Genomic DNA, 14,127 nt, shown 5'->3' on the forward strand with positions numbered 1-14,127 from the left:
GTCTCTTTAGCTGGTTTATATGGAAGGACAGTTGCTGTAATTTGTTGTAATTTAGTTGGAAATGTAAAAAATTGAGGTAACCTAGAAAGGAATTAGTTAGAATTGAAGAATTTGAGTAACCTAGAAGGAATTTAATCGGTTAGTGGTTTTATTTTATTAGGCTTGGGCCGGTGTCATTTAATTGAAGTTTGTCTTGTTTGAATGTAATGTTGTAGGCCCCAAATTTGCATGGTGTGAAGGCTTTTGCAACCGCAGTGAAGAAGTTTGATGACTCTAGGAAGAAGCTGGTCACAGAAATGGGTTTTGGAGGGTTGTTAAGTATACCCCTAACTTTTGTACCTCGGAAGTTTGTGTACTGGTTGTTGACAAGGGTGATGGGTGATGGTTCGATAAATTTTGGAGATGAGTGTGTGCTTCCTTTAAGTCCTGTTCAGGTTGAGTACGTACTTGGGGTTCCCATGGGGTCGAAGGCATTGCCGCATACGATTCCTGAGGATAAGCAGGCAGAGCATAGTAGAATTTTGGAAAAGTTTGGGAAAAATGATAGCATTTCATTAGTAGCTGCTTTGGGGGCACTGATTTGAAAGGATGAGGAAGGTAATGTGTTGACGCTGTCGGATGACGAGAAGGCTGATTTCAAGATAGCCTTTCTCATAGCAGCTCTGGGCTACTTATTGTGTGCTACGACAAATACAAGCTATCTTGGGGTGAAGCTTGTTCCGTCGTTATTGGTTTACGATGAAGCTGATGATTATGACTGGTGCACTTATGTATTTAACTGGATGATTATAGCATCCAGGAGTTTCCAAAAGAAATTTGCTCGTGATGGATATGTTGCAGGTTTTGAGGGTTGTATCCTTTTTTTATTGCTGAGTAAAATTGGGTATTTGCCACCGTACACCAAAAGCTTTTTCAGTAATTTTATTAAATTTTGTAGTCTTATCGTTTGTAATGGTTAGTTGAACTAAATCATCCATCCTATCCATTTTTTGTAGAGTTTTTATCTAGATCACCTAAGTCACGTCCCAATGAGGTGGGGTGTGAGACCGAGACTTGAGGCATGGTCCGAAGAAAAGATCAATGAGGCAGTTGGCGATGATAAAAAAGAATTTGGGGATTTCGGAAAGTTGCCGGTTAGTATTTGTTTGACTTTCATTTGATGTGAATAATGCTGAAGCTGTTGTGTTTGATTCTTTTACAGTCTCTGGATATAGCTTATGTGAATATGGGGAGGAGCATCCGTTGACTCCTCAGGAGGTTCCAAAGCAAAGGGTGGAAAGAGTTGACGTGCAACAGACTACGCAGGAGGTAGACGTGGAAAATATTACGCGGCAGGTATAATGCAAGTCAATGATAGTTTTAGATGTAGCTTTGTATTTTATAAAATAAGTGACATGTCCTATGCCAGTTGTTAATAGTTTGTATTTATGTTCTCCTGAAGGTGTTGGATAGAATTACTCCAAAGTTGATGTCTGTGATAGATTTGAAATTAAGTGACGTTATGAAATCAATGCATTAGTTGATGTCACAGTGTGTTGACGTAGCTAATGCCAAGAGAGTGCTTAAGGGGAAACCAATGGAGAGGGGTAAGCCAATGGAGAAGGAAGTTGTTGTGCATGAAGATCAGGCTATGGGCAGTTGTTTGTTGGAGTAGGAACAACTGAAAGAAGGTGGGAAACGACTTGGTGGGGAAGATCCTTCTGCTGATACAGTTTCAGGTGAAGATGACCTGGACCGTGTGGTTTAAAAGATTTCGGTTGATCCAGTGTTTGCAGAGGCTGGGGGTGAGGTCAAGGTGGTTGGGGATGAATCCAAAGTGGATGGGGTTGATGAAGGTGTTGTCTCACAGTTCCATGGCTGCTGTTCTGATTCTGAAGTGGAAGATGAGAACATGGAGCCTGGATCTGAAATAGTTGTAGGCTTGGTTGGGACGAGGGGAACTACTGTGTTGGTTGATGCTCAGTGCAGTTTGGCAAATTCATCTTCATCTGATGAGGAAAATGAGTCTACTGGGAAGGGGGGCAGAACTACGGATAAGAGGGTGGTGAAACCTACAGAGGCAGCCTTGTCAGCCATGTTCACCAATGTGTCAAACACCCGACGCCATACAAGAATCGAGGCACGTCTGCTACAGTTTGTAAAGCGCTGGAAGGACCTGAAGGATCCACTTAGGTAATTCAGAAACATGTAATTGAGTGAAAAGTCTTTTTTGTGCATGCCTTTCGTAAATTTTTGGTTTTAATTGTAAATTCTAATATGTTTATGTGTATACTTGGTGTTATGTTGTTGCTTCACTTCATAGCCCTGGTATTGTGCTGATAAAGTGTGACCACATGGAAGCCAACCAGAGGGATTGCTTTGAAGTGGTGCACCATAAATCACGGGTTTCTAGTGATTATGTTAGACTAGCCAGTGTGCTATACACCAAGCAATGGGCCACCAAAGACTTCTGGAACAGAAGCAAGCGTATTTTGCTTGACCCAAGCTTTTCAGTAAGTGGTTCGTGGTTCATTCCAGCTTTGGGGTGTCATATTTACGTGCACAAATGATGATCATGGTTGTTTTTTTTGTTTAGATCGTAGAATCGATTGTTGTTGAATGAAGGAAAAGAAGAACATATTTGTAACAAGTATGCCAAATTTCTCCTGAGCTTTAAGCTGTCGCAGATTCGAGCGGTTAGCTACTTACTCTCATAGTTCAATACTCTAGGTTAAAATGTGTTTCATGTATATACTCTAAATTGTGCTTATGGCATTGACATTGTCATTTTATCAGGTCTTTGTCCCAGTGCTCGAAGTTCCTAAGGATTCCCCTAACGAGTCGCACTAGTGGTGCTTAGCATTAGACATGAAGGCTCGACAATTGTGGATGATAGATTCTATGTACCCTTACTCGTTCACCACACATGCCAAAGAGTTTGATCTTCTGGTACTAATACTAATGCCTTTCATTCTAAACAAACATGGTATTTACTAGGACCCATTTGGTTATGTTTAATGTGTTTGTCAAACTACAAGTTAGTGGTATCGACGTCCTTTTTCGACTCTGTGACCCAGCATGGAAGACTGGTTAGCTACATTCTTAGACGAGATGCACTGCTGAGATCTTAGAGCCAAAGGATAAGTAAGCACTTGTTTCCTTATTTTCTTACTATGCCAATAACTTTCAGCCTAGCTTTAAGGTCAAAAGAACGTATGTTCAACTTTTATGTTGACTGTCGTCCTCCAATGTGTAGCTCATACTGTGGTGTTCTTATGCTGGCATGTGTTAAGTTCTTTGCCAGAAGATTCACCACGAGGTTTAGTGTGGTAAGTGGTGTAAATAACTGTGTTTTGTGTTAAGATCTCTGAAATGGTTGGCTACAGTGTTTGTTCATACATTTACAGGGGAAGATTCCTAATGCTCGGGCAAATTTGTTCTAGGACGACGTGCAGTGTGAAATGAACGAATTGAAAGATAGTCTGGGGGATTTGATTCCAGGTTCTAGGAAAACAAACGTGAAAACTGTGATGTGTTATGTTAGTGGCCTGGGCGATGTAATTATTTTCTGGGGTTGAACTGTGGTGGCTCTAAGTACTGTGTATTGAACATTTAAACACTTTCTAACAAACGTACTCCTCCCTGAGGTGGTCTGTCCACTCAAGGGTAACTATTAGAGGTTGCTTTGGTTGTGGAGGTGGTCTGTCAACTCATGGCTAAGTGTTTGATGTGATGTCTGCATTAGGTGTTTTGTTGCATTTTGCAGATTATGCAGCAACTGTACCTTAATTACTTTTTGTAATCTACATGAACAGGGTAATTTCAACTCAATGTACAGTGCCATAGGTACATTGCAAGTGCCACTAGTGGAATGTAAATGATATTCTTACAATTTAGTTCACAATGGTATAGTACAAGTGCCATTTGTCTTTGCAATGGTACATTAAAATGGTGTTGTTTGTACCATTGATCCGTCAATGTATTCATGAATTAGGATAGAAGTGCAATTAAGTAAAATAACAGCAACGAAATTGAACATTACAATCCATAATTCATAGAATAATGCTAAGGAACTCAAACAAAACATGGAACGTAATCCAACCACTGTTTACAGTTCATCCTTCATTGAGATGACAGGTTTTGGACTGGTTGCCCCTTATGAAAGGGTCAGTATTTTCCCAGCACTGGTTTTCTAGTGGTACAATTAAAAGTACCAAACGTACGACTTTGATTGCAGTTGTATAGAGAATTGAGTAGTATTTGATCCCTAGCATCTTCATCATAGGTCTTTGCCAAATCCGCAGTGGTGGATGGAGCCATCAAAAGCCAAACCAGAATTGAAGTAGTAACTACCTGGCTCTGCCTCCTCGTCCGAGCTGCACAGATCATTGTTCAATTCAACTTGTTATGGAGGCCATGATGGTGGTGGTGGAGCCTGTAATTGCAAACAACATTTATTTAGCTAAATAACTTACATTCCAAACAATATTATAAAATAAACAAATTACCTTGAAAACAACATCAACAAGCAACCCATTTGGTTGACTCGATCTGTGCAAGAAATTGGCCCTTAGCATATTTGGTTTCCAAAACATCATTACTCCACTAGGCCTTCACTCCGGACCACATATCTCTGCTTGATATTCACCTGGGAGGTTATGAACAACACAATTGTTCGTGCCATGTTTACCAATACAAGCTTCCAAAATAATGACCAACATGGGGTTAAATTTTTCGTGTTGGGTCGCAAAGTCCTTGCTAAAGGAGGGCCTTGTGTTGGGTTTCGTAGTGACCCACACTACGCGGAAAGAAACCCGCCAAGACCCGCCCCCATAATAAATGCAATTAACAAGCAAAATATAATCAAAACATAATTAAGGATAAAAGATTATACCTTTAACGCGTGCTTCGCTCAACTATGAGCTCTTACTTGGACCCCGAAAGTACGAGGTCTCCAACGGGATCGTACCCTCGAACCCGACCCGAGCGTCCTAAGTCTCGAAGGTTAGTCGAGACCCGGACAAATAAAACTATGAGTTTTACGAATCAAGGTTTACTCAAATCAAGAGTTGCCTTTTAATTCCACTCAAGGTTGTTCATTCCCAATACCCATGCCTTTGGTATTTATAGGGAAATGCACCCTTGATTTTCAATCTCCTACCAATGTAGGAGAGTTGGTAAATTCAACAATTTATTTAATTCCAAATTAAATAAATAATTAAATCAATCACAACGCAACAAGTGGCACAATTACAAGCTAATGAGTGATGCCCAAGGTTAGGTGGGGGGGGGACCATAGCTTTGCTCCCCAAGGCTTTGCTTGGTCCCCACAACCACACACAAACCGGCTTCAAGGAGGGCTGTGCTGGCTGCCAGCTAGCGCTGCTAGCTAGCACCAGCCAGCAGCCTTGCATCCCTAGCCAGGCAGTGCGTGCTGGTGTTGGGCGATGCTTGGCGCTGGTGCATGCTAGTGCTAGGCGCTAGTGCGTGCTAGTGCCAGGCGCTGGTGCATGCTAGTGCTAGGAACTGCTAGCACGCTATGCTGGCGCTGGCCCTATCACTCCCACGCATTGCCTCGCACATACTCGCATGCTACGCACAGCCATGCCAGCCAGCCCCTCACGCACGCAAGGCCTAGCATGCGTGCTGCCATCGAGCCACGCATGCTGGGCTTGGTGTTGGGCGATGGTGCACACGCACACGCACACACGTACGTGCCTAGCACTGCGATGGTGCTGTGCGTGGTGCTAGGACTGCGATGGCGCCTAGGCATGATGCTGGGGCTGCGATGGCGCCTATGCACTCATGCCTCGCCTAGCACACACATGGTGCGCCTAAGCTTGCGATGAGCTAGCCTAGCCTAGCTACGGCTATGCTCATACTTGTCTCTTGTGATTTTGCGACGCTCGGTTTCGACACCCTAGGCTCGATATCCGACGTCTGTATTCGTAAAACTCCGTCTACTCATTAAATCCTTAGGATTAATTCGTCGTCTCGAATCGGTTGTTCGATTGGGTTTGACTCGAAGGATTCAGTTAAGATTAAGTTGTAATATCAATTGTACCTTGATATTACTGATCGGAAGCGGCCTCCACCTAAACATTTCGATCACTTGATCTTATTGATGAATTAGCTCTGTAATAATTCTGAACCCTCTATCAGAATAATACACTTGTTGGAAGGACACCATTCCTTTTAATCTCCCACTTGTCCTTCCGGATAAGTGTGCATATAGTGTATACCCCATTTCCTATGTCACTTAATGTCTCTTTGGGAACTATAAGGTAAGATTCATCTCCATCCTTATTACGTTCAGAAGTGTTTCTCGATCTCCGAGTTTGACTGTCAATAAGTAGATGATTTCCAAAATCCATCTGAGCACGGCCATGCATTTTCACAGTCTCGCTCATCGAGCGGCCTTGTAAACAACAAAGACATATTCCCTATTGTTGATAGGGAGACATTCCCAGTCTTGCGTTGTAAGTTTCTCTTACTAAGAGGACCTAATCTCCCGAGTGTTCCCGTTATGATCCCCAGTTACGGCAGATGTTAGGCAACATCAAAGAGACTAGTTCTCAAACAAGAAAACTTCACAATGCTCATGGTCGAGGAAACGAGTTCCGATAGCTATAATGAGAAATGTACTTATGACAATTTTGAATCTCTTAAAGTACTCTCATAGGTCGATCTAGTGCAGTTCCAAACTAGCATTTGTGCAAATGATTTATGACCATCATGTCCTTGCAGCACAAGAAACGGTGCTGTAAATCATACTACACACTAATCTCTGGTGGTCATCAATCGTCCATCAGTTAGATGACCTCGATTAGGGATAATTTTCGATTTAAATATTCAACGTTCACTTAACAGGTGTTTCTTTATCCAAGACATGGTCTTGATACCCTGTTTTGAATATTTCCGTAAATCGAATGGACTCATTATTTTATTTTAAACCACAATTAAATAGCAATGGAGTGAATGATAATTTTGCACAAAAATTAATTACTCCATTAATGAAAGGTTTCAATACAGTGTCTTACATTAAAACAACCAGTTTAATTAAAACACTTGTACAGGGAATTTCAAAGCCAGTCTCCGATGTGCTTGATTCCCATTGCCTCAATGTGCTTGTTGTGTTTCACTTGAGGCAAAGGTTTAATCAAAGCATCGGCCACATTATCATCTGTGCCGATTTTGCAAATTCTGATTCCACCTTCGGATTTCCATTCCCTTATCATGTGAAATTGCCTTTGGACATGTTTGACCTTCTGGTGCTCTCTTGGCTCTCTGTCCTAAGCGATAGCTCCATTGTTGTCATAGTAGAGATCTATCGGACCCTTGATGGAGGGTACAACACCAAGTTCACTGATGAACTTGCGAATCCAAACAGCCTCCTTAGCAGCTTCCGAAGCAGTCAAGTATTCGGCTTCAGTTGTAGAGTCTGCAGTTGTGCTCTGCTTGGCACTCTTCCAGCTAAACGCTCCTCCATTTAGACAGAATATGTACCCTGACTGTGACTTAAAGTCGTCTCTGTCAGTCTGGAAGCTAGCGTCGGTGTAACCTTCAACAACCAGGTCTTTATGGCCACCATAAACCAGGAATTTATTCTTGTTCCTTTTCAGGTACTTTAGGATATTCATGGCCGTAGTCCAATGCGCCTCTCCTGGGTTTGATTGGTATCGGCTCGTAGCACTCAAGGCATACGAGACATCTGGCCTGGTACATATCATGGCATACATGATCGACCCAATTAGCGAAGCATATGGAATCTGATCCATTCTCTCTCACTCAACAGGTGTCTGTGGACACTGTTTCTTGCTGAGAGTTACGCCATAGGACATGGGTAGATGCCCTCTCTTGGAATTCTCCATGTTGAATCGTGCAAGTACTTTATCAATGTAAGTACTCTGGCTCAATCCAATCATCCTCTTAGATCTATCCCTGTAGATCTTGATGCCCAATATGTACTATGCCTCTCCTAAGTCCTTCATTGAAAAGCACTTTCCCAACCAGCCCTTTACGGACTCCAGTAATTTTGTGCTGTTTCCAATGAGCAGTATGTCATCGACATATAGGACTAGGAATGCGATGTCACTCCCACTGACCTTCTTGTATACACATGATTCATCTGGATTCTTGATAAAACCAAACTTACTGATGGCTTCATCAAATTGCAGATTCCAACTCCTGCTGGCTTGCTTTAGTCCATAAATGGACTTCATAAGCTTGCAAACCTTTTCCAGCGTTGCTCGGATTGACAAAACCTTCTGACTGTGTCATGTACACAGTTTCTTCCAAAATCCCATTTAGGAAGGCGGTTTTGACATCCATCTACCATATTTCATAATCGTAATATGCAGCAATCGCTAGAATAATCCGGACAGACTTTAACATTGCAACTGGTGAAAAGGTTTCATCATAGTCAATCCCGTGGACTTGTCTATAGCCTTTTGCCACTAGTCTAGCCTTGTATATTGATACATTTCCATCCTTGTCTGTCTTCAATTTGAAGATCCATTTGCAACCAATGGGTGTGTAACCCTCGGGCAAATTCACCAAGTCCCAGACTTGATTTTCAGACATTGAGTCCATCTCGGATTTCATGGCTTCTTGCCATTTAGCAGAGTCGGGGCTTGTCATAGCTTGCTTGTATGTTGCTGGCACATCTCCATCCATAAATAGGATGTCTTGATCATCTGTTAAGACAATATCAAGGTATCTGTCTGGTTGAGATCTTTGTCGATGCGACCTACGAAGGGTAATAGGTTGAGCATTTACATTGTCTGTTTGATTCTGACCAATCTTCCCAGCTGCTTCCAAAGCACTTAGAATGTCAGTTTTATCAGGTTGACATTGTTGCTCGTCCTCTCGGACTTCGTCGAGTTCGATTTTCCTCCCACTTGTCATTTAAGAAAGGTGTTCCTTCTCCAAAAAGACACCATCACGAGCAACAAACACTTTGTTCTCGGATTTATTGAAGAAGTAATACCCTTTAGTTTCTTTTGGATATCTCACAAAGAAACACTTTGTCCGAAATTAATCGCTTGACATATGCTTCGCATCCCCAAATCTTGAGAAAAGACAACCTAGGAGGTTTCTTACTCCATAATTCATATGGAGTCTTTTCAGCAGCTTTTGACGGAGCACAGTTCAGTGTTAGTGCCGCGGTTTGTAGCGCATGTCCCCAGAAAGAGATAGGAAGTTCACTAAGACCCATCATTGATCGAACCATGTCTAACAAGGTTCGATTCCTCCGTTCCATTGAGGAGTTCCGGGAGGTGTCAACTCTGAAAGAATACCATTTTCTTTCAAGTGATCGTCGAATTCATGGCTCAAATATTCGCCACCTCGATCCGATCGAAGTGCTTTAATTTTCTTGCCAAGTTGATTTTCAACTTCTTTCTGAAATTCTTTGAATTTGTCAAAGGATTCTGATTTAGTAGATATAGCCATATCTACTAAAATCGTCGGTGAAGGTGATGAAATATCGGTGACCTTGTCTCGCGATTGTACTCATTGGTCCACATACATCTGTGTGTATTAGACCTAATAAGTCACTTGCCCTTTCTCCCAACTTGGAGAATGGCTGTTTTTTCATCTTGCCTAATAGACATCCTTTGCAATTTTCAAACGACTCCAAGTCGATTGAGTCAAGAACACCTTCTTGTAGAAGTTTCTTGATGCGTTTGATGTTAATATGGCCAAGACGACAATGCCACAAGTAGGTTTGATTCAACTTGATGGTCTTAGCCTTTTTGGCGGTATCATCAATGTTACAGACTTGTTTGTTAAGAGAGAGCACATAAAGACCATTTTCTGAATATGCCTTACCATATAAAACATTATCGAAATAAAATGAACAACTATTGTTCTTAATTCGAAATTCAAAACCTTTAGCGTCCAACGCCGATATTGAAATAATGTTTTTGGTAACTCTAGGAACATGATAACAATTGTCAAGTTCTAAAATAAGCCCAGAGGGCAATGACAAACTGAGAGTTCCAACAGAGACGGCAGACATTCTTGCTCCATTGCCGACCCGAAGCTCGACCTCTCCCTTCTCTAGCCTCCTATTTATCCTTAGTCCCTGAGCATTGGAACAAAGGTGTGAGCCACATCCGGTATCTAATACCCATGATGTTTTGCTAGCGAAGTTTAAGTCTATAACAAAAATACCTGATGAAGAAGCAACGGTGCCGTTCTTCTTATCTTCCTTGAATTTGAGGCAATCCCGTTTCCAATGTCCCTTCTTCTTACAGTAGAAACATTCGGAATCGGATTTGGAAGAGGCTACCTTCTTGTCCTTGCTGCCCTTGGCAGTGTTTGACTTAGGCGAAAAATTTCTCTTTTTCCCTTTAAAGCTCTTCTTCTTGCCCAGACGTTTGAATGGCTTGCCCTTCCTCACCATGAGCATGTCATGCTTGTCCTCATCCTTGAGGGTTTGCTTGGCTTGCTTCAACATACCATGAAACTCGGTAAGGGTTTTCTCCATGCTATGCATATTATAGTTCATTTTGCACTGATCATAGCCTTTGTGAAGCGAGTGGAGAATGATGTCAATTGCCATCTCGGTTGAGTACCCAGTATCAAGCCTTTTCATGTTCTCAAATAATCCAATCATTTTGAGGACATGCAGGCTGACTGGCTCTCCTTTCTTGAGCTTGCTCTCAAGGATCTGCCTGTGGGTTTCGAACCTTTCAGTTCGGGCCTGCTCTTGAAACATATTCTAAAGCTCAGAAATGATCTCAAAAGCCGTCTCCTTTTCAAAGAAAGTCTTTTGAAGGTCCGGAGACATAGTGGCCAACATGATGCAATTGACATACCGATTGGCACTTTGCCATCGGTTAAGGGCAGCCTGAGTGACCTCCTCATTGGGAGCATCGAGCATTTCCTCATCAAGGACGCATTTCTTTTGCTCTTGCATTAGTACAATGCGCAAATTTCTTTGCCAATCAAGAAAGTTTGGCCCGCTCAACTTCTCCTTGTCGAGAATTGAGCGTAAAGAGAATTGGTTGTTGTTTGAGTTACTTGCAGACATTGTTCTACAATTGAAAGAATGAAATGAAAAACAATTCATAAATCAATAAGTTGAAATTTAAAAGCGCTCAAGCATATTTTCAATCTTATTGAGCATTTTATCCACGCACTAATAAATTGTCCCTTTTAGGCAAGAATAAAATGATTCCGAGATCCCAAAAATCAAGAAATGGTTAAGCATGCTTTGGCTTGTCTTAATCATTAAATATCTTAAGGTAAGCAATCCAATTGCTAATAGCTCCAAGCTACTCTTGGTTTGATAAAATGTCGCATCTAATGCATCCTTGATATTTTATCTCTTTTGCCACGATATCTAAGGACTCCTTACTGATATCGTTGAGCTTAACCAAGACAACTTGTATACCTAGTATACCTTACGTTCCTAGGGAAGTATTGATGCCTCGCTTTGGCTTAGACCATCACATACGCGCATTAGTTCGGTAAGTGTTGTTCTTGGAACGGCAAATTTTAGCTCAATATTTTAAGGGACCTTGGGTTTCTATATTGGTTTGATTTAAGTGAACTTAACTAATCGTCGCAACATATGAAATCCTAGACATGCATCTAACATTCATATATAACAATAATATATATATAAAGCATAAATTGATGCATTTGGCAACTAGCATGACCCCTTGAAATCTTCAATTTCCATGGGTCTTCATCTTGGCTCGTCTTCATCGAAACGCCATCTTGAGACATTTTGGCCAAAATAAAATAACTAGCTAGTACGACTAAGATTAATCTAAAGTACAAAAATACTTAACGGTTCGCAGACCGTATTTAGATTTACAAAAATACATAACGGAATGCAATCCGTATTTTCTATCCTAGTCGGGCCCTACTAGTTGCCTTTTTCAATAACCTGTTTTGAAAACAATCTTTCATTCACCCATTCACTATTTGTGAATGGCCCAAGCCTTTTACGAAATACATAATTAAACACGTAAAACTAGTAACTAACTTAGGTGGTTAATCTGATTAACGCGCCTAATTAAAACTGCTCAAAGTTGTTTAATCCATTATTTCTAAAAGAAAAATGCTCGAGTAATCAATTAAGCTCCCACTAAATTCCGCATCCATACTTAATTAATCCGATTAATTAAGTCGGCATAACCCATAATTTGTCAAAATCAAAAAATTTTACAAAAGCCATTAAAATCGAGGTCTAACCTCGTAAAATAATTACACAAGTTAATTAAAACGGCAAAATTTTCGTAAAAATTACATAGCTCAAAATCAAGCAAACTAGCCCACACAATTGTTTGGTGGGTGCGCACCATGGCTACTAGGCAGCCCATATGCTGCGCTTGCTGTGCTGTGTGCCAGCATCCACGCCCAGCGTAGCATGCTGCGCTAGCCAGCACTAGCAGCTCGCTACGCATGCTGCACATGCTAGCTTGCTAGCTGGTGCCTGGCAGCGTCTCGCTGGCTGGCTGGGGCTTGCTGCCTCGCTACCCAGCAGCACGCACAAGCAACTCCAGCAGCCCTGCCATGCACCTAGCACTACGGCAGCACGCATCTCCCACTGCCACACAGCAGCCCCTCAAGGCACACCACTGTGCGCACCATAGGCAGCCCGGCTAACCTTGGTGGCGCTTGGGTGTTTTTGCCTTGATTTGCGTGCCATTTCTCGGGATTTTAATCTCGATTTACGTGTGACATAAAATTAATCTAAATTTATTTTAGAATTAATTTAAGGGCAAAAATGAAAATAAAATAAGTCCAACTTAATTAAATTCAATTTTAACGGTGCACAAGCCTAAATTATCCAAAAATTCATTTATGATATAATTTAGGTCTTTCTTTATGCTTAAAATTGAAATAGCTATGTCCATAATTAATTTAGCCAATATACAAATTAATAATGGATTTGACAAATGGGAGTTGGAAAAATAAATTAACCATCTAATGATAAAAAAATTTCCAACTTTCATACTTTTGTAAAACACCAAGATTACATCTTTCAATATGAAGATTAATCAAAATTTTACTCACAAGTATTTGAACTTCATGGATTTTAATCAACCAAAAATGAAAAATCCAAACTTTGTTCAATATGGAATTTAGGGTTAGAGTTTCAATCATTTAAACCTTTAAAAATTAGAACTTTAACATACTTGGGAACTTAAAATTACACATTCACATCAAACATTCACACATTGATGCAATTTATTTGCATAATTGTGAAAAATCAAGTTTGTGTGAAAAAAAATAGCATATCAACTCAAGCACTAATTAAAACTCCATAATTATGCTTAAGGATAATTAAAATAGCAGTAGATTAGGGATGCAATAATGCATTTAATCTAACCTTGTAATGCTTGCATTAATCAAGGCTTAAAAAGAATTTAAAATTTTCGTTGAAAAACGAAAAAACCCCAAAAACTTAGGTTTCTGGTTCGAATTTGGCTTCTGGACAGTTCTCACAGAGGGACGATTCTATTTCAGGATGTCGATTCCACCCAAAAATCTCTATTTTTGAGCCAAAATCTAGGTTCGACAGCCAAATCGATAAAAATATGAGTTTTAAAATACAAAACGAGCTTCTAATCTAATTAGAAAAGCAAAACCAGAATTTAAATCTTACTTTAAAACACCTTAATTAATCAATAATTGCAAAAATTAAAAGGAGCGTGGCTCCGATACCGCTGTTGGGTTTCGTAGTGACCCACACTACGCGGAAAGAAACCCGCCAAGACCCGCCCCCATAATAAATGCAATTAACAAGCAAAATATAATCAAAACATAATTAAGGATAAAAGATTATACCTTTAACGCGTGCTTCGCTCAACTATGAGCTCTTACTTGGACCCCGAAAGTACGAGGTCTCCAACGGGATCGTACCCTCGAACCTGACCCGAGCGTCCTAAGTCTCGAAGGTTAGTCAAGACCCGGACAAATAAAACTATGAGTTTTACGAATCAAGGTTTACTCAAATCAAGAGTTGCCTTTTAATTCCACTCAAGGTTGTGCATTCCCAATACCTATGCCTTTGGTATTTATAGGGAAATGCACCCTTGATTTCCAATCTCCTACCAATGTGGGAGAGTTGGTAAATTCAACAATTTATTTAATTCCAAATTAAATAAATAATTAAATCAATCACAA

Source organism: Chenopodium quinoa, unplaced genomic scaffold, assembly GCF_001683475.1.
Source record: "Chenopodium quinoa cultivar QQ74 unplaced genomic scaffold, ASM168347v1, whole genome shotgun sequence".
Lineage (NCBI taxonomy): Eukaryota > Viridiplantae > Streptophyta > Magnoliopsida > Caryophyllales > Amaranthaceae > Chenopodium > Chenopodium quinoa.